Genomic DNA, 24,254 nt, shown 5'->3' with positions numbered 1-24,254 from the left:
TAACGGGGTGTGGCCGGTTCAATAGAGTTGACTGCCCGCCTCTGAACCTTCCGGTCTCGCTTGTCCAAGCTAGTGGTAAAGACATGGTACTGCCCATTACTCAACTGCTTTGGGTTGCTTTGGTAACCTGACTGTTGCTGCTGTTGGTTGTAACCACCCTGGTTGTTCTGACTATTTTGACCATTATGTCCGCCCGGATTACCACTAAATCCTGAACCGGAACTTCCTCCACCGTAACCCGGCCCGGACCCTGAGCCACCGCCAGATCCATGATCATACCGGAAATTATTAGAATTCTTGAACTCCTGCATAATAAAGCAATCCTTCCAAAGGTGGTTTGCTGGCTCCTCCTTCGTCCCATGTCTTGGACAGGGCTGGCTTAGCAGATAGTTCAGGCGGTTTGGGTTGGGGTTGGGCGCTCCACTACGATTTTTCGGCCTACCCTTGCGTCGTTGGCCATTGTCCTGTATGTTGGTATTAGCCACAAAATCCATGTTGCCATCCGCTTTACGCTTGCCTCCTCCGCCATTGCCTATCCAGTGATGCTGCTGACCTTTGGAGCTGCTGTTCTTCTTCCCCTTCCCTGTCTTGTCATCATCAGATTCGAGATCCTTGGTACTATCAGAATCAGCATAGTTTACCAAAGCGGCCATGAGGGTCCCCATGTCGGTGCAATGACGCTTCATCCGTCCCAGTTTCAACTTCAGGGGCCCAAACCGGCAGTTGCCTTCTAGGGTTAATACTGCGGTGTCAGCGTTGATGCGGTTTGAGGAGTGCAACACTTGTGAAACCCGGTGTACCCAATGAGTCGTTGACTCTCCTTCCTCCTGGACGCATGCATCTAAGTCCACTATCGACATAGGCTGTTTACAGGTATCCTTGAAATTGTTGATAAACCGTGCTCGTAATTGGGCCCATGAACTGATAGAATTAGCGGGCAAGCTTTTTAACCAAGTACGGGCTGTTCCTTCAAGCATCATGGTGAAGTATTTCGCACATGCCGTGTCATCCACATCAAGCATCTCCATGGCCATCTCATAGCTCTCTACCCATGTCTCTGGTGGTTGATCCGCCGTATAATTTGGTACCTTGCGTGGGCCTTTGAAATCCTTGGGCAAACGCACGTTGCCTAAAGCGGGGACGAGGCAAGGCACCCCCAAAGAACTAGAAGTAACACCAGGTTCGATCGAAATGGTTGGACGAACCGGCGTGAGCTGCCGAGCATGATGCTGTGCGGCTAACTCGGCCTCCCTACGCGCTCGGGCCCGGTTCACCACTTCCTGAGCGTCATCAGCACCACCCGTCGGGTTGTTACCACGGGGTGCTCCACGTCGTTCATTACTCGACACTGCTGGTTCATCCATATGTCTGCTATAGCTCCGGCTTGGGCGGGGGGTCAAGTGGATTCGGTCGCGGTTGTACGGGTATGCCTCCTGTTGGGCCAAAGCTGTCCTCAGAAGTTCCTTGACCTGTCGCGTCTCTACTGCTTGCGGCGAGTCACCTTCAACTGGAACGGCCTCCAGTCGTGCAGCAGCGGCAACAAGATTGTCCATTGGGTTGGAGTAATGACCCGGAGGTGTTAAAGCATCCCGAGGTATAACGGTGTTTTGACGAGGCGGGTCCATCTGACGGGGCTGAAGCGGTGCATCGATCCCAGGGGCTTCTGCCCGGTTCCCCTCCAGCGGATTACTGGCTCTTGGTCCTGGAGTGTTGAAAAGGTCTCTGGCCTCGAAAACCGGAGGTAAGCGGGACCGGTGCTTCCTCCTCATGACTTCATGCAACGCGCTCTGATCCAACATAAGCCTGTAGGCCTGTGCGTCTAAAGCGGCCCGCTCTGCGGCCATCCTGGTGTCCTCAACCGCCAGATCCGTTTTGGCCTGGGTGATTTGTTCCTTTACCTTTGCAATCTCCGTGTTGTGAGCGTCCTGATCTGGCGGATTAACTTCTGCCATAAGCACAGCCAACGCATCAAATAGTTCTGATAGAACCTGAGCCGGTGGGCGCACAGGGCCTCCCGCCCCGGCAACCGTTGCCGCTGTTGAACCGGAGATTGTTGCCGCGACTGTCGAAGAGTGAAGCGCTACTTGTGTTCCGGTCATGAATATTCCAACCCGGTTAGGCAGATCAGAGGGGACTGGAATACTGTCGCCATCGGAACAACTCTCAATCCGGCCATCTTGTAGTTGATAAAGAGATTCGGTTTCTCCGGTCGAAGATTTGTCACCGGAGCGAACGGCAGTCGCCCCGCAAAGCTCCGATCCATCCTCATAACTCCCTCCATGGATCATTCCCGTGAAGGCACGCTTCATGGCCGGTTTAATCCGGGCGAATCACGTACGCTGAGCCGTCTCGACGAGGTCGGTGCAGATGTCCGGCTCAGGGCCCGGTTCACCGATCTTGCCAATGAAAACGTGAATGCTACCAAAGGGGACCCGGTACCCGTACTCAATTGAGCCAGCCTCGGGGCCCCAGCCTGCGTCGTCGATGTAGAGTTTGCCGCGACGACTCTTAGTCATCCGGCCTATAGCATAGCCCTCGAGTCCTTCAAAGCGGCCCTCCAAGAACCGGAAACCATCGTGCGATAGCCCCACGGTGGGCGCCAACTGTCGTGGTTTTGTCACGACAGTTATCCTAGAGAAAGGACTTAGTCGTGGAGCCATCGCTACGGGTTAGCTTGAAGGGGTTAAAGCGGACACAAGGACGCAAGAGAGTTTATACTAGTTCGGCCCCTTCAATGAAGGTAAAAGCCTACGTCTAGTTGTGATGGAATTGATGGGTGTTTCGATGACTAGGGAGCAAATAAGCTTCGCCTATGTCTCGAGTTGTTGTCTCTTCTTCAACCGCCGCCGGGTTGTCCCCTTATATACATGGGGACGCCCGTCGGTTCACAGAGTCCCGATACCGACTCATAGATGCGTCCGGTTCGGTCTCCACTATTCCTAACCTATAACACAAGTTACATACCGACGCCGGTTTATAGCTATAGGCCTTAAACCGATTATGGGCCTTTAGCCCTCATCTGCCCTCATGGGCTTTTATCACACTCAACTACTGATGAAGTTAACCCGGCTTGTCCTGGCCGGTTTACGCCCATTAGTAATATCCCCAACAGGTGGTGCCAAAGACAATGAAGACCCCGTTGAGGCAACTTCCGAACAAGATGAATGGGAAGATGGGCGAGTCAGCCCTGATGAACAGGCCGCACACGAAGACATGGAGGACAACAATTATCTTCCACTCTCCGAGGATGAGGTGAGCCTCGGCAGCGAGGATTTTATCGTGCCTGAGGAACCTCTCGAGCAGGAACACTTCAAGCGCCGGCTAATAGCCACTGCAAGGAGCCTGAAAAATAAGCAGCAACAACTTCAAGCTGATTAATATCTGCTCAATGATAGATGAACTAACATCCTAGAAGCCGGGGAGTATGGCCTCAAGCGACCACTCAAAAGTTACCCGAAGCACAAATTACTACCTCAATTCGATGACGAGGAGTTGGAGCCCGTGCCATCAGTGCACAATGCGGCTGACCGACCACCACGTGGTCGGAACAAAGCGGCAACCCAAGCCGAACACCAGTCCGTACCACCTCGCCGTAAAGACAGAGACAAAACTGCTCAGGGATACACATATGATCTCCGACAGGGCCTGAAGAATAAAGCAGGTCTGGCCAGATCGATCTATGGATCACGGGGGCGTGCCCCGACGCTCGATGACGGCTATCGAGCCAAACACGGCAAGCACAGTTATGTCCGAGCCGAAAATCGCAGACAGACTCCGTCCGAAATACATCGTGATCTGGCCCGATATAGAGGCTCCGCACACCCCCTATGCTTCACTGATGAAGTAATGGGACATGAATTCCCAGAAGGGTTCAAACCCGTGAATATCAAACCATATGATGGAACCACAGATCCTACGGTATGGATTGAAGACTTTATCCTCCATATTCACATGGCGCACGACGATGATCTTCATGCCATCAAATACCTCCCCCTAAAACTCAAGGGGCCAGCCCGACACTGGCTGAACAGCCTGCCTGAAAACTCCATTGGCAGCTGGGAGGACCTGGAAGAAACCTTCCTTGACAACTTCCAAGGTACATATGTTTGACCTCCGGATGCCGACGACTTAAGTCACATAATCCAACAGCCCGGAGAGTCAGTCAGGAAATTCTGGACTAGATTCTTAACCAAAAAGAACCAGATCGTCAACTGTCTGGATGCCGAAGCCCTAGCGGCATTTAAACATAGCATCCGGGATGAATGGCTCGCCCGACACCTCGGCCAGAAAAAGCCGAAGTCCATGGCAGCCCTCACAGCACTCATGACCCGCTTTTGCGCGGGCGAAGATAGCCGGCTGGCCTGTAGCAAGAACAACACAAGCAAAGCTAGCACTTCGGAAGCCAGAAATAGCAATGGCAAGCCCCAACACAACAGACACAAGCGTCGAAGCAACGGTGATCATACCGATGACACGGCGGTCAATGCCGGATTCAGTGGCTCTAAGTCCGGATAGCGGAAGAATCTATATAAAAGAAATAATCAAGTCCCTTCCGTCCTGGACCGCATACTCGATCGCCCATGTCAGTTCCATGGCACCCCTGATAAACCAGCCAATCATACCCACAGGAGTTGTTGGGTCTTCAAACAGGCCAGCAAATTAAATGCCAAAGACAAGGAGAAGGGGTCGCAAAGCGAGAACGATGACGAGGAGCCCCGTCCACCGAACATAGGAGGACAAAAGAAGTTTCCCCCTCAAATAAAAATGGTGAACATGATATACGCTACCCATATCCCCAAGAAGGAGCGCAAGCGCGCGCTCAGGGACGTCTACGCGATATAGACAGTCGCCCCAAAATTCAACCCATCGTCGTCATGCCTGATCACCTTCGATTGCAGGGACCATCCGACCAGCATCCGTCATGGCGGGTTAGCCGCACTAGTCCTCGACCCAATAATTGATGGATTTCACCTCACATGAGTCCTCATGGACGGTGGTAGCAGCCTCAACCTAGATACAGTGCGCAAAATGGGCATTGATCCATCAAGGATCAAGCCCACCAAAACCACCTTTAAAGGAGTTATACTAGGTGAAGAGGCCCGCTGCTCGGGATCAATTACATTGGAGGTCATCTTCGGATCTCCGGACAACTTCCAAAGCGAGGAGTTAATCTTTGATATCGTCCCCTTCCGCAGCGGCTATCACGCACTGCTCGGACAAACTGCGTTTGCCCGATTCAATGCGGTGCCGCACTATGCTTATCTCAATCTCAAGATGCCTGGACCATGCAGTGTCATAACAGTCAATGGAAACACGGAGCGCTCCCTCCATACCGAGGAGCACACCGCTGCCCTGGCAGCAGAGGTACAGAGCGGCCTCCATACGCAGAACGTTAATTCAGCGGCCATACTCCTGGACACTATTAAACAAGTACGGACTACTCTGCACCAGGACAGCCCAGCTCGTCAAGAGCTTGACTAGCAATTCGGCCTCCGTCCCAGACCCCACCAAGTGCCGGCATTCATGTCGCGCGTACATAATTACGCACTCAAAATACCATGGGCATAGACGGAGGCATAACCAGATTGGGATCCATAATACGGCTTGACCTCCCCTGGACACACATACTTTCACTCTTTCTTTTTTTTTCCTTTTCAGGTTTCTCTTCCGTAGGCCCCTCTCGACGGCCTCCTAATCGGTCCTTTCGAAGGACGGACACACCAAGGTGGCAAGTAGCACAGACGTGTCGGGGAATCTCTAGATGTTCTTCTTGACGATCATTCTACCCACTTTCAAGACCCGTACACAACTCCTCCTTGGTCTTGGCATGTTAAATAGCCATTGTTGCTTATCGCACTACTTGTACAAAATACGCTTTGACGTATTAGTCAAACTACAATGGAAACAGCTTGCAGCCCAACTTCTGCGACACTAGTTTGTTCTTTTGATAATCTTATCAAATCGCACCCGTACACTTTGGTACGCTTTATTCCGCCAGGGGCTTCATTGTGCCCCATAACACGGCAACAAAGTCCAAACACTTTTTACAGTACAGTTCGTGTCGTGGAATTGTCACGGCAGATGTCCTAGTGTGAGGACTTAGTCGCGAGGCCAGTGCATCTTTGTGGTAGCTTGAGAGGAGTTGATCGGGATGAGAGACGCAGGGTGGATCAACGCACAAGACAAGGATTTAGACAGCTTCGGGCCCCGGGAAACATCATCCGGTAATAGCCCTACATGTTGTTTGTGGCTAGATCTCATTATGCTCATGAGAGAGTCGCTGTATAAGCTGGCTCCCCCTTTGTGTCTAGCCCTAGAATTGTTTCTTGTCCTTCTTGAGGTGCCCTTCCCCTCCTTATATATGTTGAAGGGGCGGGTTACATGACTAGTCCTAGTAGGATTAGGATTACTTAATTACAAGTGGAGTCCTAGTCTTGCTTCCTTTGTAAGGGAATATTCCTTACGCTTTCCTTTTAAGCCGGCCCACCATAATATGAGCCGGCCTTCTGGGCCTTGGGCCTAGTCCTCTATCTGACCCGCCATCGGGGCCATCTGTGAGTCACCAGGCTCGTGAGTCATCAAACCAGTGAACCGCCAGACTCGTAAGTCACCAATACTCCGGCAATGAAACGCCAAGTCCTAGTCGGGTCATATATCCGGGCGGGTCATACCGCGTGGTATATCCCCGACAGTTCGACACCCCGAATTTAGCATTATATGCATCGGCTCCGAATCATGTCTTTGGTCAATAGTTGGGTTTCCCGGCTCCTGTGCTTACTACCTTACATTCCGCTATATCGGCTAGGGTAGTAAGGAGAGAACTACTGCGATTGTGTCCTGATTTATCCGGATGAGCACCTCAGTAGAGAAAGCCGAAAACTGACTGTCATGATGCGGCGTGAGCCGGTTAGCTCTTTGGACGTTTCAAATCTTTAGCGATTTTTTCCGCATTATGCGATGAATCGGTCTTATCCGGTCAGGTGTTTACAGCACCCTAGTTTAGATACTAGGGGTTGCGCCTAAATTTTTACTGCCAAATTCCTATGGCTAAGTGAGGGTGATAAAGCCACATAGTCTGATTGCCTGGTTCATAGCGATAAACACCTCCTTTAAGGACCAAATGTTGGGATAAAGAGTGTTTAGATTCATCCCGAACACCCCCGTACTACCTACGTGGGGTCTGAAGCCGATGACTGGCCAACCCTCAGATTAAATAAAAACGGCCGCACAGGAGGTAAAAACTTCAACAAATAAACAAGCATTATATTACATAACGGCTCTGTTTAGTACTACATGACGGGATAACATGAATATACTCATTAAAAAATAATGTCCTTAGCACATTGCTCCGCTACAATGCGGGAACCCTCCAGGACATCGTCGAAATATCGCGCAGGCGTGCGGTGCTCCTTTCCCTCGGGCGGTCCTTCGGTCGCGAGCTTGACGGCATTCATCTTCGCCCATTGCATCTTGACACGGGCGAAGGCCATCCGCGCACCTTCTATACAGACCGGCCGCTTGACAGCGTCTAGTCGAGGGCAGGCATGGACCAGCCGCTTCACAAGTCCGAAGTAGCTGCCGGGCATAGCTTTTGCAGGCCACAGCCGGATTATTAAGTCCTTCATGGCTAGTTCGGCCACCCTATGCAGCTCGACCAGCTGTTTTAGCTGGTCGCTAAAAGGCACCGGATGTTCTGGCGCAAGGTATTGCGACCAGAATAGCTTCTCCGTTGCGCTCCCTTCTTCAGCTCGGAAGAATGCCGCAGCGCTAGAAACGATGCGCGGCAAATCCGCAAACGCCCCTGCAGAACTCCAAATCCGGGTCAGTAAGAGATATCTTGTCTTCACATACTTGCTTTGCATAATAAAAGCCTTACCCGCCGCAATCTTCTTGGCCTCTTGGATTTCCTGGAGGGCGCCTTGGGCTTCAGCCCTGGCCTCTTGTGCACTTTGGCGAACCCTCGCGAGTTCGGACTCTTGGTCCGCATTCTGATGCTCCAAGGACTTGTATTTGTTCATGACATCTTGGAGCTCCTGCTGGACCTCACCAATCCTGGCCTCATGCTTCTCTCGGGCGGCCCGTTCCTCTGCCGCCCTCTCCTCGGCCTCGGCCAGCGCCTTCTTGAGGGCCTCTACCTCGGTCCCCGCCCCTACGAAAATATCGCGACACTGTGGTCAGTGCACAAACATCATCCCTCCTGGATATACACAAAAACATTGAATGCCTTGATTGTCCTCCAGCTGCTTTTTCGCACAACCGAGCTCTTCCTCGGTCTGCTCCAGCCTCTGCTTCAGTCTGGAGACTTCGGCAGCATGAGAGGTCGCGGCCAACAGCGACGCCTGCTTATTCACATAAACATATTTGGTTAGTCTCCTACGAAAAAATGGTTGATCCTCTGTTCGGCTCTTCTTTCCGAACACCAAACAGAGTCTCAGGGGCTACTATCTATACTGTGATTTTCTTTTCACAAAGTTAAATTGCTTACCTCAAAGCCTGTTAGAAGGCTTTTGCAGGCTACGGTCAGTCCGCTTTTCGCGGACTGAATCTTTTGAATCACCGCACCCATAAGGGTACGGTGTTCCTCAACGATGGAAGCACTTTGCAGTGCTTCCAGTAGAGTATCCGGTGCCTCTAGTTGGATAGAGGTCACCGGCGGAACAGGCACACCTCCTTCTGATGAAGGAGGATGTCTTTCGGATTCCGGAGCCGTATAGGTCTCCGGGACCGTATCCAGCTAGGGGCCGAATTGGACGTGGCCCCCATTGCCAGTCTCCATGGGGATCTGCTCCCCCATGTGTCTGGCGACCGAGGTCTTGCCCTCTGGTGCCGCCCTGACGGCCTCCTGCGTCTCTCCCAGGTTTGGGATCCTTCGGGACAACACCTTGGTGTCTTCCACGACCTTGTGAGAGCAGGCCGTCGGAAGGGACCCGTTGTCCATCGCCTTCGGGTCCAGCGAGTTCCCCGAAGACGAGGATCGCTCGAGGGCGGAACGAGCCGGGCTGCAGGTACATGGTTCAACATGTTAAAATCATAAAGTAAAAAAGGCTGATATATGAATGCGTCGGGGTCTTCGGATACTCACGATTCGGCCAGGGGCTTATCCCGGGGGCGCCGTTCTGGGCTGCTGTCGACGTCCCACACGGAGCTATCTGCGAGGGAAGCCTTCCCCTTCTTGGACGCCTCCGCCTCTAGATTTGTGGAGGCCGCCCTCTTCTTTCCCCCCCCCCTCGAGGAGGGGGAGTTGCTTTCTTCTTCCTCTTCCTCCTCCTCGTCATCTTCGGCGGCGGAGTGAGTTTCGGCGTCTTCGGACACCATGTCCGAAGTACCCTTGGGGTGGAGGCCACCTCTGGTCCCCTTGGCCTTCTTCTTGGCCTTCTTCTCCGGTGCCTTGTAGGGCGACGGAACCAGCATCTTCGTCAAGTGCGGGATGGCTGGGTCCTCGGGTAGCGGAGCCGGAGACTGAATCCGCTCCGCCTTCTTCGTCCAACCCTGATAAACTAGATAGCGAAGTTGGGACATCCTCCTTGAGTAAGCAAGTAAGGGATATGCCTGGAAACATGGAGAACTTACCGAACTGGTCGGATGAGCCAGGTCATGCCCACGGTCTTCGGTTGTCTTTGGCCACGTCTCATTGGCCTTGATGAGCAACTTATAGATGTCCTCGGGTGTAGTCTCGAAGAACCGTTGCAGGGTCTTGTGTTTGGCCGGATCAAATTCCCATAGGTGGCAAGCCCAGTTCTAGCATGGAAGGGATCCGGCAAATTAGCATCACCTGAATCACATCAACAAGCTAGAAGTTCTTGTCCATCATGCTCCTGATGCGCGTCTGAAGCACTGTCAGCTCGTCCGAGGAAGACCAATCCAGGCCCTTCTCTTGCTAGGAGGTAAGCCGCGTTGGGGCCCCGGATTTTAATTCGGGAGCCGTGGCCCAGGAGGAGTCACGGGGCTCTGTGACATAGAACCACAGCTTCAACCACCCCTTGACGGTCTCCACGAAGGTATCTCTGGGCCACGGGACGTTGGGCATCTTGCTCACCATGGCACCTCCGCACTCTGCGTGTTGGCCGTCCACCACCTTCGGCTTCACGTTGAAGATCTTCAGCCACAGTCCAAAGTGGGATGGAATGCGGAGGAAGGCCTCGCACACGACAATGAATGTCGAGATGTTGAGGAAGGAGTTTGGGGCTAGATCATGGAAATCTAGCCCATAATAGAACATGAGTCCGCAGACAAAAGGGTGGAGAGGAAACCCTAACCCGCGGACGGAATGGGGGATGAACACCACCCTCTCATTGGGCTTCGGGGTGGGGACGATTTGCCCCTTGGCCGGAAGCTGGTGGGCGATTTCTTTCACCAGGTACCCGGCCTCCCAAAGATCGGTGATGTCCTTCTCCTTGACGGAGAAGGCCAGCCACTTGCCTTGCGCTCCAGATCCGGACATGGTTGAGTGCTTTCTTGAGGCAGAAAAGATGAGGACTTGGGCGTTGGAGCTCGAGAATGGGAGGGCAGAGAGAGAGGGAAGGTGTGGGTGAAAGAAGGGAATCCTTATCTCCTTATAAAGGCAGTGAATATCAAGCGCCTCCCCACTCACCTTAAAACTCGTATGTTCCCAAGGTTTGTGCAAACGACACTGTTGGATTACCCACGCCCGTATTGATGAGAATCCCATAATAAGGGGACACGATCTCTGCTTTGATAAGACGTGCCAATGAGACCGCATCTCGAAGCGGCAGGCCGAAAAACAGTTCGAAATAATGACCGGGTGATGGCGTGGTGCCACATTATCAAAAATTGTCAGCAGATTGGACTCATGAAATATTATACTCTCTGCGGTGGTGTGTGGTACTTGTTTTGCAGATCCGGACATGTTAGTCGTATTCGAAGACTGTATTGGAGTATTCGGAGGAAGAACCTGCCTTGCAATGCCGAAGACAATCTGCGCGCCGCACACCTCATCATTGAAGCCTGGTTCAGGGGCTACTGAAGGAGTCCTGGACTAAGGGGTCCTCGGGCGTCCGGCCTATTGGACATGGGCCGGACTGATGGGCTACGGAGATACAAGTCCGAAGACTCTCTCCCGTGTCTGCATGGGACTCTCCTTGGGGTGGATGGCAAGCTTGGCGTTCGGATATAAAGATTCCTTTCTCTGTAACCGACTTTGTATAACCCTAGTCCTCTCCGGTGTCTATATAAACCGGATGGCTTAGTCCGTAGAGACAATCATAATCAGATAGGCTAGACTTCTAGGGTTTTAGCCATTACGATCTTGTGGTAGATCAACTCTTGTAACCCCCATACTCATCAATATTAATCTAGTAGGACGTAGGGTTTTACCTCCATCGAGAGGGCCCGAACCTGGGTAAGCATTGTGTTCCCTGTCTCCTATTACCATCAACCTCAGATGCACAGTTCGGGACTCCCTACCCGAGATCCGCCGGTTTTAACACCGACAGTCCTCCTCATCAAAGATGATGGGTGTGCGGGACCACTTGAGCGGCTTCCGGGCCTCTGGCGCTGGCTCTACAACATTGACCTCTCGTGCCCATCGCTTGAGTTGACGATGGGAGGTGTGCAAAGATGCACCTCCATCAATGCATAGGGCATCATTGGCCTTCTGAAATTCCTGCTCACTAGTTTCCTCTTCATCCCCTCCATCACTGGCATCATCACAGTTTTCCTTCTCCTGGCCCCTGGCGGGCTTTCCTTGGTTCCAAAAGGGTTTGCCGGGGCGATTTGCTTCACCGCCTCAGCCCTTACCACTAGCAGCATTCTGAACTTTCTCATTATCACACTTATCATACTCTACCCTCTATCTCTTGACAAGCTGCTCAACTTGATAACACTCCTGAAGGTCGTGGCCTTTGGTCCGGTCGATCTTGTAGTATGGCCCATCACCTTTCCCAACTTTTTCCGCAGCAGCGGCTTCCCAACAGGCAGTGCTGCGGCAGCTTCCTTGCCAGGGGCCTCAGCCTTGGCCTTCTTGTCGGTACTAGGTGTGCCCGAACCTTCTACAGTCATCATTGCCTTATCTCTTGGCTTCTCACTGCGCTTCTTGCCCTTTCTCTGACTGGTTGATTCATCTTCATCCTCTGAATCAACATTGATGCAATCCTCCTCTCCGGGCAACTTCCTTCCTTCCTCCATCTGAGCACACTTATGCACCAGTGTGTATAGCTCCTTCACAGTCTTGGGCAACCCCACATTCATCTTACAACGAATGTGACGGTTGCGCACATTGGACTGGAAGGCTGCTATAACAGCTGCCAAATGGATATTGGAATATTTCTATGAACTTTACTGAATCTCTGCAAATACTTATGGAGGGTTTCTCCTTCCTTCTACTGGAGAAGTTGCAGGTCGCTGGGCCTGTCAGGCTCTTGGTGGCCACCGGTGAAGGCACCGATGAACTCATGGCACATGTCTGCCCATGACGAAATGGAGTTCTCCGGCAGGTACATCAGCCAAGACCACACATTGGACTTGAGGGCTAAAGGGAAGTAGTTGGCGAACACCTTCTCATCTCTTCCCCCAGCAGCCTGAACAGTGATGGTGTAGATGCTCAGGAACTCTGCCGGGTTCAGCCTCCCGTCATACTTCTCAGGTATCTCTGGCTTGAACGTGCGAACGGACGGCCAACGTACTTGCCACAACTCTCGTGTAAAGGCAGGGCAGCCAACCTCGAAGGGTAGGCACCTGCCAACACCAAGCGCAGGCTCATCGACGTTGAGGCCGTCGCACCCATCGGTCTGGCGGGGATTGTTGCGGCGCCATTCGGCGACACCACGCGTGTCTCCCTGTTGCCTGTCTTCCGGGGTTCGACGTTGGCCTGGACGTGCTCGAGGGTCAGAAGAGGCCATCGAGACGTCGTCGGGGTCTTGATTCTGCCGCCCTTCGCCGGCTGCCATGGCGGGGACTGAACCGTGGGATGCCCCCCTTCGTACGGCTAGCGGCACGAGCGGTGGCTGTTGCTTGGGGAGGTTGCAGTGGGAAAACTCGTCGTGAGCCCCCAGCTTCGGCGAAACCGAGTAGGCTTTGGATGGTAGCACACCACTCATCCATATGCTCGGCCGTTGGCGAGAACCTCAGCAATAGCCGAGCTCGCGCCATGGCCTCCGTGGCCGTGCTTGACATGGATGTCGATGGCGTTGACCGCACCGTCGCCTGGCTCTGGACGGTGCCAGCAGCGGTGGCGACGGTGGTGGCGCCGCACCCATGCTGCGGTGGGGCAACCACCGAGGCGGTGGGGTCGCGCGGCGGTGGTGCTCGAAGATCAGCGGCTCCGTTGAGCGCAACGGCCTGGTTGGCTCCTCCAGGAGGAGGCGCATGCTCCGCGGCCGCTCCCCTGATGGGGGCGATCGGAGGGCGATGGCTCGCCCCGGACCGAGCATCGTTGTTGTGGCTGTGCTCATCGGCGAGAGGAGGGGGTGCGGACGGAGTGACCCCCTCGCCCGCACCTTCTAGAGCTTGATCATTGAGACAATGCTGATGTTGTTCTCCTCCGCCAGCTCTTGCGCCCACGTCGGCCGCGGGGGAGGTGGTGATGCTGCCACCTACTCCAACCATGCCCCCAGCGGTGTCCACGTCCTCGCGTGCTCTTGTGTCCCCCGCGACGTTAGAGGCCGCGGGCCGCGGAGCCTTCGAGGTGGATGGGTGGGCCGAGGTGCCAGATTTTTTCTTGGGTGCCATGGTTGATGGCGCCGTTGAGGATGAAAATGTCGATGAAGATGATGTGCGGCATACACTTTCAGGTTCGCGCAAGCACTCCCCCTACCTGGCGTGCCAGAGATGTCGCGGGATTTCCGTGGCCACCTATGGGACGGGGTGGCCCCTTATTGGTTCGGCAGGAGGGACGGCGCGTTGCACAAAGAGCAGACCAGCGTACAGCAACGCGACAGATAGCACACAAGCGATTTACCCAGGTTCGGGCCACCGCGAGGCGTAAAATCCTACTCCTGCTTTGGTGGATTGATGGTGGAATGAGTGTAGTGATGCGTAGTACACTTGCCCGGCAAGGTTTGCCTAAGGGCCGCATCGTCTACGCGCGTATGTTGGCTTGGGGTTGTCAAGTTTCTAACCCTCTAACCCTTCCTACGAGTGCCATGGGCCTCCTTTTATAGATTAAGGGGTCACCACAGTGGCAAAGTGGTCATTATCCACTGATATGATAGCAAATAGTGCTATCATACCTAACTGCGGGCTGACAGGGTGCATTAAATGCGCGCTTAGTGTCACATCATTGGGCGCCCGACAAGGCCTGTGATACGTCTCCAACGTATCTATAATTTTTGATTGCTCCATGCTATATTATCTACTGTTTTAGACATTATTGGGCTTTATTTTCCACTTTTATATTATTTTTGGGACTAACCTATTAACCGGAGGCCCAGCCCAGAATTGCTGTTTTTTTGCCTGTTTTAGGGTTTCAAAGAAAAGGAATATCAAATGGAGTCCAAACGGAATGAAACCTTCAGAAACGTGATTTTCTCATCAGATAAGATCCATGAGACTTGGACCCTCCGTCAAGAAAGCCACGAGGTGATCACGAGGGTGGAGGGCGCCCCCCTAGGGCGCGCCCCCTGCCTCATGGGCCCCTCGAAGCTCCACCGACGTACTTCTTCCTCCTATATATATCCACATACCCCCAAACGACCGGGGACGGAGCCAAAAACCTAATTCCACCGCCGCAACTTTCTGTATCCACGAGATCCCATCTTGGGGCTTGTTCCGGAGCTCCGCCGGAGGGGGGGATCGATCACGGAGGGCTTCTACATCATCATCCAAGCCCCTTCGATGAAGTGTGAGTAGTTTACTTCAGACTTACGGGTCCATGGCTAGTAGCTAGATGGCTTCTTCTCTCTTTTTGGATCTCAATATAATGTTCTCCCCCTCTCTCGTGGAGATCTATTCGATGTAATCTTCTTTTTGTGGTGTGTTTGTTGAGACCGATGAATTGTGGGTTTATGATCCAGTCTATCTATGAATAATATTTGAATCTTCTCTGAATTCTTTTATGTATGATTGGTTATCTTTGCAAGTCTCTTCGAACTACCAGTTTGGTTTGGACTGCTAGATTGGTTTTTCTTGCCATGGGAGAAGTGCTTAGCTTTGGGTTCAATCTTGTGGTGTCCTTTCCCACTGACAAAAGGGGAAGCAAGGCACGTATTGTATTGTTGCCATTGAGGATAACAAGATGGTTTTTTTTATCATATTGCATGAAACTATCCCTCTACATCATGTCATCTTGCTTAAGGCGTTACTCTGTTTTAACTTAATACTCTAGATGCATGCTGGATAGCGGTCGATGAGTGGAGTAATAGTAGTAGATGCAGAATCGTTTCAGTCTACTTGTCTCGGACGTGATGCCTATATACATGATCATACCTAGATATTCTCATAACTATGCTCAATTCTGTCAATTGCTCAACAATAATTTGTTCACCCACCGTAGAATACTTATGCTCTTGAGAGAAGCCACTAGTGAAACCTATGGCCCCCAGGTCTCTTTCTCATCATATCAATCTCCATCACTTTATTATTGCTTTGCTTTTACTTTTTCCTTTGCATCTCTATACCAAAAATACCAAAAATATTATTTATCATCTCTGTCATATCTCACTTTCGTAAGTGACCGTGAAGGGATTAACAACCCCTAAGCGCGTTGGTTGCGTTGAGCTATTGTTTTTGTGTAGGTACGAGGGACTCGAGCGTAGCCTCCTACTGGATTGATACCTTAGTTCTCAAAAATTGAGGGAAATACTTACGCTACTTTGCTGCATCATCCCTTCCTCTTCGGGGAAATCCAACACAGTGCTCAAGAGGTAGCAAGAAGAATTTCTGGCGCCATTGCCGGGGAGTCTACACAAAAAGTCAACATACCAAGTACCCATCATAATCCATATCTCCCGCATTACATGATTTGCCATTTGCCTCTCGTTTTCCTCTCCCCCACTTCACCCTTGCCGTTTTATTCGCCCTCTCTCTCTCTCTATCCTCCCTCTCTTTGTCTGTTTGCCTTTTTGTTTGCTCGTGTGTTAGTTTGTTTGCTTGTCATTATGGCTACTCCCTTACCTTCTCCGTTGACCCCTGAGTTCGAAATCTTTCACTTTAAACAAAGGTTAGGAGAAAACCTAAAAGATGCCTGGTTGAGAATAATGGAATCTCATCATAATTGTACCTCTGAAATAAATCTGAGAATTTTGCTTTGCAATTTTTATGTTGAATTAAATATGTCTCATAGACAACTCTTGGATTGCGTTACCAAAGGCAATTTTATTGAAATTGATCCGCATATTGCACTTGAAATTATAGAAGGTATAGTGGGAACACTAGCTCAACAAAAGGGGCCTCATCCTACTCAGGAAGAGACACAAGTTTTTGAAAAAAAATTGTGAAGTTACTAAAATCTTGCAGAAATCTCTTGAACCTCTTAAGAACATTAGTGGAAATATTCACCGCATGACTATGTTGATTACCCTTTGCAATAAGCGGTTGGATTCTTTAGATCTAAAAATTTCAGAATATGAAGGGAAACATAAAGAACCTCCCGGATTTGAGCTTGATTCCGCTAAAAAATTGAAAACCAAAGATGGCAATACCTAGATCTATTCTTGCTTGTTATGCCTAGCTAGGGGCGTTAAACGATAGCGCTTGTTGGGAGGCAACCCAATTTTATTTTTATTCCTTGCTTTTGATCCTGTTTAGTAATAAATAAATTATTTAGCCTCTGTTTTGGTTGTGTTTTTTGTGCTTAATTAGTGTTTGTGCCAAGTAGAACCGTTGGGAAGACTTGGGGAAAGTCTTGTTGAACTTGCTGTAAAAAACAGAAACTTTAGTGCTCACGAGAACTGCTGTCATTTTTATTTGAAGAGTGATATTTAGTTAATTCTTTTTGAAGATGATTAATAGATAAATTACTCACGTCCAGAAACTTATTTTATAATTTTTGTGGTTCCAGATCTTGCGCTAGCTACAGATTACTACAGACTGTTCTGTTTTGATAGATTCTGTTATGCGTGTGTTGTTTGCTTATTTTGATGAATCTATGGCTAGTAAAATAGTTTATAATCCATAGAGAAGTTGGAATACAGTAGGTATAACACCAATATAAATAATGAATGAGTTCATTACAGTACCTTGAAGTGGTCTTTTGTTTTCTTTCGCTAACGGACCTCACGAGATTTTCTACTTTAAGTTTTGTGTTGTGAAGTTTTCAAGTTTTGGGTAAAGATTTGATGGATTATGGAACAAGAAGTGGCAAGAGCCTAAGATTGGGGATGCCCATGGCACCCCCAAGATAATCTAAGGACACCTAAAAGCCAAAGCTTGGGGATGCCCCGGAAGGCATCCCCTCTTTTGTCTACTTCTATCGGAAACTTTACTTGGAGCTATATTTTTATTCACCACATGATATGTGTTTTGCTTGGAGCGTCTTTTATGATTTGAGTATTTTATTATTAGTTTACCACAATCATCCTTGCTGTACACACCTTTTTAGAGAGCTATACATGATTTGTAATTTGATAGAATACTCTATGTGCTTCACTTATATCTTTTGAGCTTTATAGTTTTGCTCTAGTACTTCACTTATATCTTTTAGAGCACGATGGTGGATTTGTTTTATAGAAACTATTGATCTCTCATGCTTCACTTAGATTAATTTGAGAGTCTTAATAGCGTGGTAATTTGCTTAAAATCCTAATATGCTTGGTATGCAAGATTAATAATATAAATTTCGTATGAGTGTGTTGAATACTAAGAAAAATTTGATGCTTGATGATTGTTTTGAGATATGGAGGTAATAATATCAAAGTCATGCTAGTTGAGTAGTTGTGAAATTGAGAAGTACTTGTGTTGAAGTTTACAAGTCCGGTAGCATGCACGTATGGTAAACGTTATGCAACAAATTTGAAGCATGAGGTGTTATTTGATTGTCTTCCTTATGAGTGGCGGTCGGGGACGAGCGATGGTCTTTTCCTACCAATCTATCCCCATAGGAGCATGCGCGTAGTGCCGAGGTTTTTGATGACTTGTAGATTTTTGCAATAAGTATGTGAGTTCTTTATGACTAATGTTGAGTCCATGGATTATACGCACTCTCACCCTTCCATCCTTGCTAGCCTCTTTGGTACCGTGCATTGCCCTTTCTCACATTGAGAGTTGGTGCAAACTTCGCCGGTGCATCCAAACCCCGTGATATGATACGCTCTTTCACACATAAACCTCCTTATATCTTCCTCAAAACAGCCACCATACCTACCTATTATGGCATTTCCATAGCTATTCCGAGATATATTGCCATGCAACTTTCCATCATTCCGTTTATCATGACACATTCATCATTGTCATATTGCTTAGCATGATCATGTAGTTGACATAGTATTTGTGGCAAAGCCACCATTCATAATTCCTTCATACATGTCCCTCTTGATTCATTACATATCCCGGTACACCGCCAGAGGCATTCATATAGAGTCATCTTTGTTCAAGTATCGAGTTGTAATCATTGAGTTGTAAATAAATAGAAGTGTGATGATCATCATTATTAGAGCATTGTCCCAAGTGAGGTATAAAAAAAAGAAAGGCCATAAAAAAGAGAAGGCCCAAAAAAAAGAGAAAGGCCATAAAAAAGAGAAGGCCCAAAAAAATGAGGAAAAGAGAGAAGGGATAATGTTACTATCCTTTTACCACACTTGTGCTTCAAAGTAGCACCATGATCTTCATAGTAGAGAGTCTCTCATATTATCACTTTCATATACTAGTGGGAATTTTTCATTATAGAACTTGGCTTGTATATTCCAACAATGGGACTCCTCAAGTGCCCTAGGTCTTCGTGAGCAAGCAAGTTGGATGCACACCCACTAGTTTCTTTTGTTGAGCTTTCATACATTTATAGCTCTAGTGCATCCGTTGCATGGCAATCTCTACTCCTTGCATTAACATCAATCAGTGGGCATCTCCATAGCCCATTGATTAGCCTCGTTGATGTGAGACTTTCTCCTTTTTTGACTTCTCCACATAACCCCCCTCATTATATTCTATTCCACCCATAGTGCTATGTCCATGGCTCGCGCTCATATATTGCATGAAAGTTTATAGGTTTGAGATTACTAAAGTATGAAACAATTGCTTGGCTTGTCATCGGGGTTGTGCATGATGAGAGCATTCTTGTGTGACAAAAATGAAACATGACTAAACTATATGATTTTGTAGGGATGAACTTTCTTTGGCCATGTTATTTTGAGAAGACATAATTGCTTAATTAGTATGCTTGAAGTATTATCATTTTTATGTCAATATGAACTTTTGTCTTGAATCTTTCGGATCTGAATATTCATACCACAATTAAGAAGAATTACATTAAAATAATGCCAAGTAGCACTCCGCATCAAAAATTCTGTTTTTATCATTTACCTACTCGAGGACGAGCAGGAATTAAGCTTGGGGATGCTTGATACGTCTCCAACGTATCTATAATTTTTGATTGCTCCATGCTATATTATCTACTGTTTTAGACATTATTGGGCTTTATTTTCCACTTCTATATTATTTTTGGGACTAACAAATTAACCGGAGGCCCAGCCCAGAATTGCTGTTTTTGCCTGTTTTAGGGTTTCAAAGAAAAGGAATATCAAACGGAGTCCAAACGGAATGAAACCTTCGAAAACGTGATTTTCTCATCAGATAAGATCCAGGAGACTTGGACCCTCCGTCAAGAAAGCCACGAGGTGGTCACGAGGGTGGAGGGCGCCCCCCTAGGGCGCGCCCCCTGCCTCGTGGGCCCCTCGAAGCTCCACCGACGTACTTCTTCCTCCTATATATATCCACATACCCCCAAACGATCGGGGACGGAGCCAAAAACCTAATTCCACCGCCGCAACTTTCTGTATCCACGAGATCCCATCTTGGGGCCTATTCCGGAGCTCCGCCGGAGGGGGCATCGATCACGGAGGGCTTCTACATCATCATCCAAGCCCCTCCGATGAAGTGTGAGTAGTTTACTTCAGACCTACGGGTCCATAGGTAGTAGCTAGATGGCTTCTTCTCTCTTTTTGGATCTCAATACAATGTTCTCCCCCTCTCTCGTGGAGATCTATTTGATGTAATCTTCTTTTTGCGGTGTGTTTGTTGAGACCGATGAATTGTGGGTTTATGATCCAGTCTATCTATGAATAATATTTGAATCTTCTCTGAATTCTTTTATGTATGATTGGTTATCTTTGCAAGTCTCTTCGAATTATCAGTTTGGTTTGGCCTACTAGATTGGTTTTTCTTGTCATGGGAGAAGTGCTTAGCTTTGGGTTCAATCTTGTGGTGTCCTTTCCCAGTGATAGAAGGGGCAGCAAGGCACGTATTGTATTGTTGCCATCGAGGATAACAAGATGGGTTTTTTATCATATTGCATGAAACTATCCCTCTACATCATGTCATCTTGCTTAAGGCATTACTCTGTTTTTAACTTAATACTCTAGATGCATGCTGGATAGCGGTCGATGAGTGGAGTAATAGTAGTAGATGCAGAATTGTTTCGGTCTACTTGTCTCGGACGTGATGCTTATATACATGATCATACCTAGATATTCTCATAACTATGCTCAATTCTGTCAATTGCTCAACAGTAATTTGTTCACCCACCGTAGAATACGTATGCTCTTGAGAGAAGCCACTAGTGAAACCTATGGCCCCCGGGTCTCTTTCTCATCATATCAATCTCCATCACTTTATTATTGCTTTGCTTTTAATTTGATTTTACTTTTTACTTTGCATCTCTATACCAAAAATACCAAAAATATTATTTATCATCTCTGTCAGATCTCACTTTCGTAAGTGACCATGAAGGGATTGACAACCCCTAAGCGCATTGGTTGCGTTGAGCTATTGTTTTTGTGTAGGTACGAGGGACTCGAGCGTAGCCTCCGACTGGATTGATACCTTGATTCTCAAAAACTGAGGGAAATACTTACGCTACTTTGTTGCATCATCCCTTCCTCTTCGGGGAAATCCAATGCAGTGCTCAAGAGGTAGCAGCCTGCTGGGCTATCTCACCAGCTCCACACTTGTTCTCTTGACACGTCGCAGGACGGGTATCATCTGTAGGCTTCTCTGTAGGAAATGGCTGCTGAGGGAATCCTGGATTAGGGGGTCTCCGGACAGCTGGACTATATCCTTTGGCCGGACTGTTGGACTATGAAGATACAAGATTGAAGACTTCATCCCGTGTCCGGATGGGACTCTCCTTGGCGTGGAAGGCAAGCTTGGAAATACGAATATGTAGATCTCCTCCCTTGTAACCGACTCTTTGTAACCCTAGCCCCCTCTGGTGTCTATATAAACCGGAGGGTTTAGTCCGTAAGACAATAACAATCATACCATAGGCTAGCTTCTAGGGTTTAGCCTCTATGATCTCGTGGTAGATCAACTCTTGTAATACTCATATCATTAAGATCAATCAAGCAGGAAGTAGGGTATTACCTCCATTGAGAGGGCCCGAACCTGGGTAAACATCGTGTCCCCTGCCTCCTGTTACCATCCGCCTTAGACGCACAGTTCGGGACCCCCTACCCGAGATCCGCCGGTTTTGACACCGACATTGGTGCTTTCATTGAGAGTTCCATTGTGCCATCACCGTAAGGCTTGATCATCGGTAACGATGCGGTCCAGGGTGAGGTTTTCCTCCCCAGACAGATCTTCGTATTCAGGGGCTTCGAACTGCGGGCCAACTCGCTTGGCCATCTGGAGCAGATCGAGAGCTACGCCCCTGGCCATCAGGTCAGGTTCGGAAACTTAAGCTACACTACCGACACCCGCGGAGACTTGATCTTCGACGGATTATGTCGGTGTTCTGGGAACGGGGGTCCCGAGACTTGCCTGCCTGCGGCCCGCGACGTGGCGGAGCCAGCAGGCCGTACGGCCCATCTTCACCAACAAAGCTTCCAAGAACCTCACGAGGGTCCAAGCCTCGCGAGGCGGACGATGCAAGACCTCCTCCCGAGCGGCCTAGTCAGGCAGCCTCGCGAGGGGCGGAGATATCAAGGCGAGGCGAATCTCACGAGGCTCTTGTGACGTGAGCCATGACGATCGACACTAGGCGGGCGCCAGGCGGGCGCCAGCGCACGCATCGTCCTTGTTTCCTCTTTGGTGCAAAGGGGCAGGTGCAGCCGCGGAGTACCGAGGCATCAGGCAAAGGTTGCCATTTCGGTGCAACAAGACCAAGGCCATGGACTGCAAGACAGAGATCATCGTGGAACCCAAGACGGCGTCACCACCAGAGCCTTTCACAGGCGAAGACTACTTTTGTCAGGATAGCTTGTACTAGTTGTCCCCCTTCAAATTAGCCCGCCATTGTTGGCTCCCTTCCCGCTCAATATTTGGGAAGAGGACCAAGGCCTCTATAAATAGGACTAGCCACCACAGTGGATGGATATGATCTCATCTTAGCTTGAGAGAACCTACACACCACAAGTTCATACGCACAAGAACACCTCAACCTCAGGAGGCTATTCTTCCCTTGTATTGTTCATCATCAGCCCAAGAGGCAATCCACCACCACCACACTGGAGTAGGGTATTACACCACAACGGTGGCCCGGACCAGTATAAACCCTGTGTCTTTCTGTGTTGTGAGTTCGTCGAGTTCGTCTGCGAGACCTAGCGAGCTAGAGCGTAGATCGGTAGGAGGGAAAGGCTTCATGCGCACCATAGTGTTTGAACCTTAAGGGTTAGCCGGAGCCCCACATATGACATTTGGTGCGCCAGGTAGGGGTGCGCCGGAGCTTCTTCTCCGCCAATCAGCTCTCCGATGTTCACCGGCGACGATGTCTGGCGACCCAAGGGCCGTATCCGACCGCTGGGCAGCCTGGCCGGCCTGGATGGCGCCGCCTGCCCATGAAGATCTCGACCCCGCACCCCAAGCGGCGCGGGCGCCACCAAGCTCCGCCAGGCGTGGATAGCGCGCCCAGGCATCATCCACCCTCACCCCGCGGCAAGCACGAGCCGTGACGAGAGCAGCGAGTCACGCCGCAGCAACAGCGCCGCACTCATGGCAGGAGCAAGCGAACATGCGGGCGGCACTCATAGTGCCAAGGGAGCTGCTGTGATGCAGGCTTATGGAGAGCGGCCGGGACACGCTGCTTGAGCGTGTTGCTGAGCTGCTAGACGCAGCAGGGGCGGGAGCGCCACCCTTCTGCTATCGACTCCCCCCCAGGCCAATGCAAGGTCACGCGGCGAGCCTCAGCACATCTGCGCGTCATCGACTACTCCCGGGGGCTTCGTCAACATCAGCACGGCTGGCGGCGTAGGGGGCTCCACCCCCCTCCCCCATGCCACCCTCAACAAGCATGAGCGCAAGCGTCACCCCCATGGTCCCGGCCGGATGCCATATTATCATCCCCAAGACGCCATCATGGGCGGAGCAACATGGAGCGTGGGGCACCAGGGCGAGGTGTTCGGGGTGACGGCCCCGGAGGCCTACGTGCCCCGCATGATGGACCAAGGGTACGCACCAGAGGACGACATTGGCTCATTCGTTGGAGAAGATTGGGGAGAAGGGGCGCTAGGAGTCGAAGCCTTCCAAGAGCCAGCGGAGAACCACAGCGATCGCGCCGGCAACGGCAACTACGGGGTACCGCTAACCTCTCAGGAACAGGCTTATGCTAAACATGGGCTGCAGATGAATCAGGTTGCAGCATCGATCGGCAACCCTGGCACGGCGACACCCGTTTAAACAAGGGAGACACGCTGGGGGCCGCCGAGAGGGAGCCAGGAGCAAGGCCCCTCCCCAAGGCACGCGAAACCAGGGGACACTGATACGTCTCCAACGTATCTATAATTTTGATTGCTCCATGCTATATTATCTACTGTTTTGGGCAATATTGGGCTTTATTATCCACTTTTATATTATTTTTGGGACTAACCTATTAACCAGAGGCCCAGCCCAGATTTCATGTTTTATGCCTATTTTAGTGTTTTGAAGAAAAGGAATATCAGACGGAGTCGAAACGGAACGAAATCAACTGGAGAAGTTATTTTTGGAAGGAAACACACCTGATGGACTTGGACCCCACGTCAAGGAAGGAATGAGGTGCTCATGAGGGTGGGGTGCGCCCCCCTAGGGCGCGCCCCCTGTCTAATGGACCCTCGTGGCTCCCCTGACGTACCTCCTGCACCCATATATACCTACGTGACCTAAAACTTCCAGAACGCAAGATAGATCGGGAGTTCCGCCGCCAGAAGCCTCCGTAGCCACCGAAAACCAATCTA

Source organism: Triticum dicoccoides, chromosome 1A (genome assembly GCF_002162155.2).
Source record: "Triticum dicoccoides isolate Atlit2015 ecotype Zavitan chromosome 1A, WEW_v2.0, whole genome shotgun sequence".
In the NCBI taxonomy this organism is placed as follows: domain Eukaryota; kingdom Viridiplantae; phylum Streptophyta; class Magnoliopsida; order Poales; family Poaceae; genus Triticum; species Triticum dicoccoides.
The sequence above is the reverse complement of the archived record's forward strand: the minus strand, read 5'-3'. Positions refer to the sequence as shown.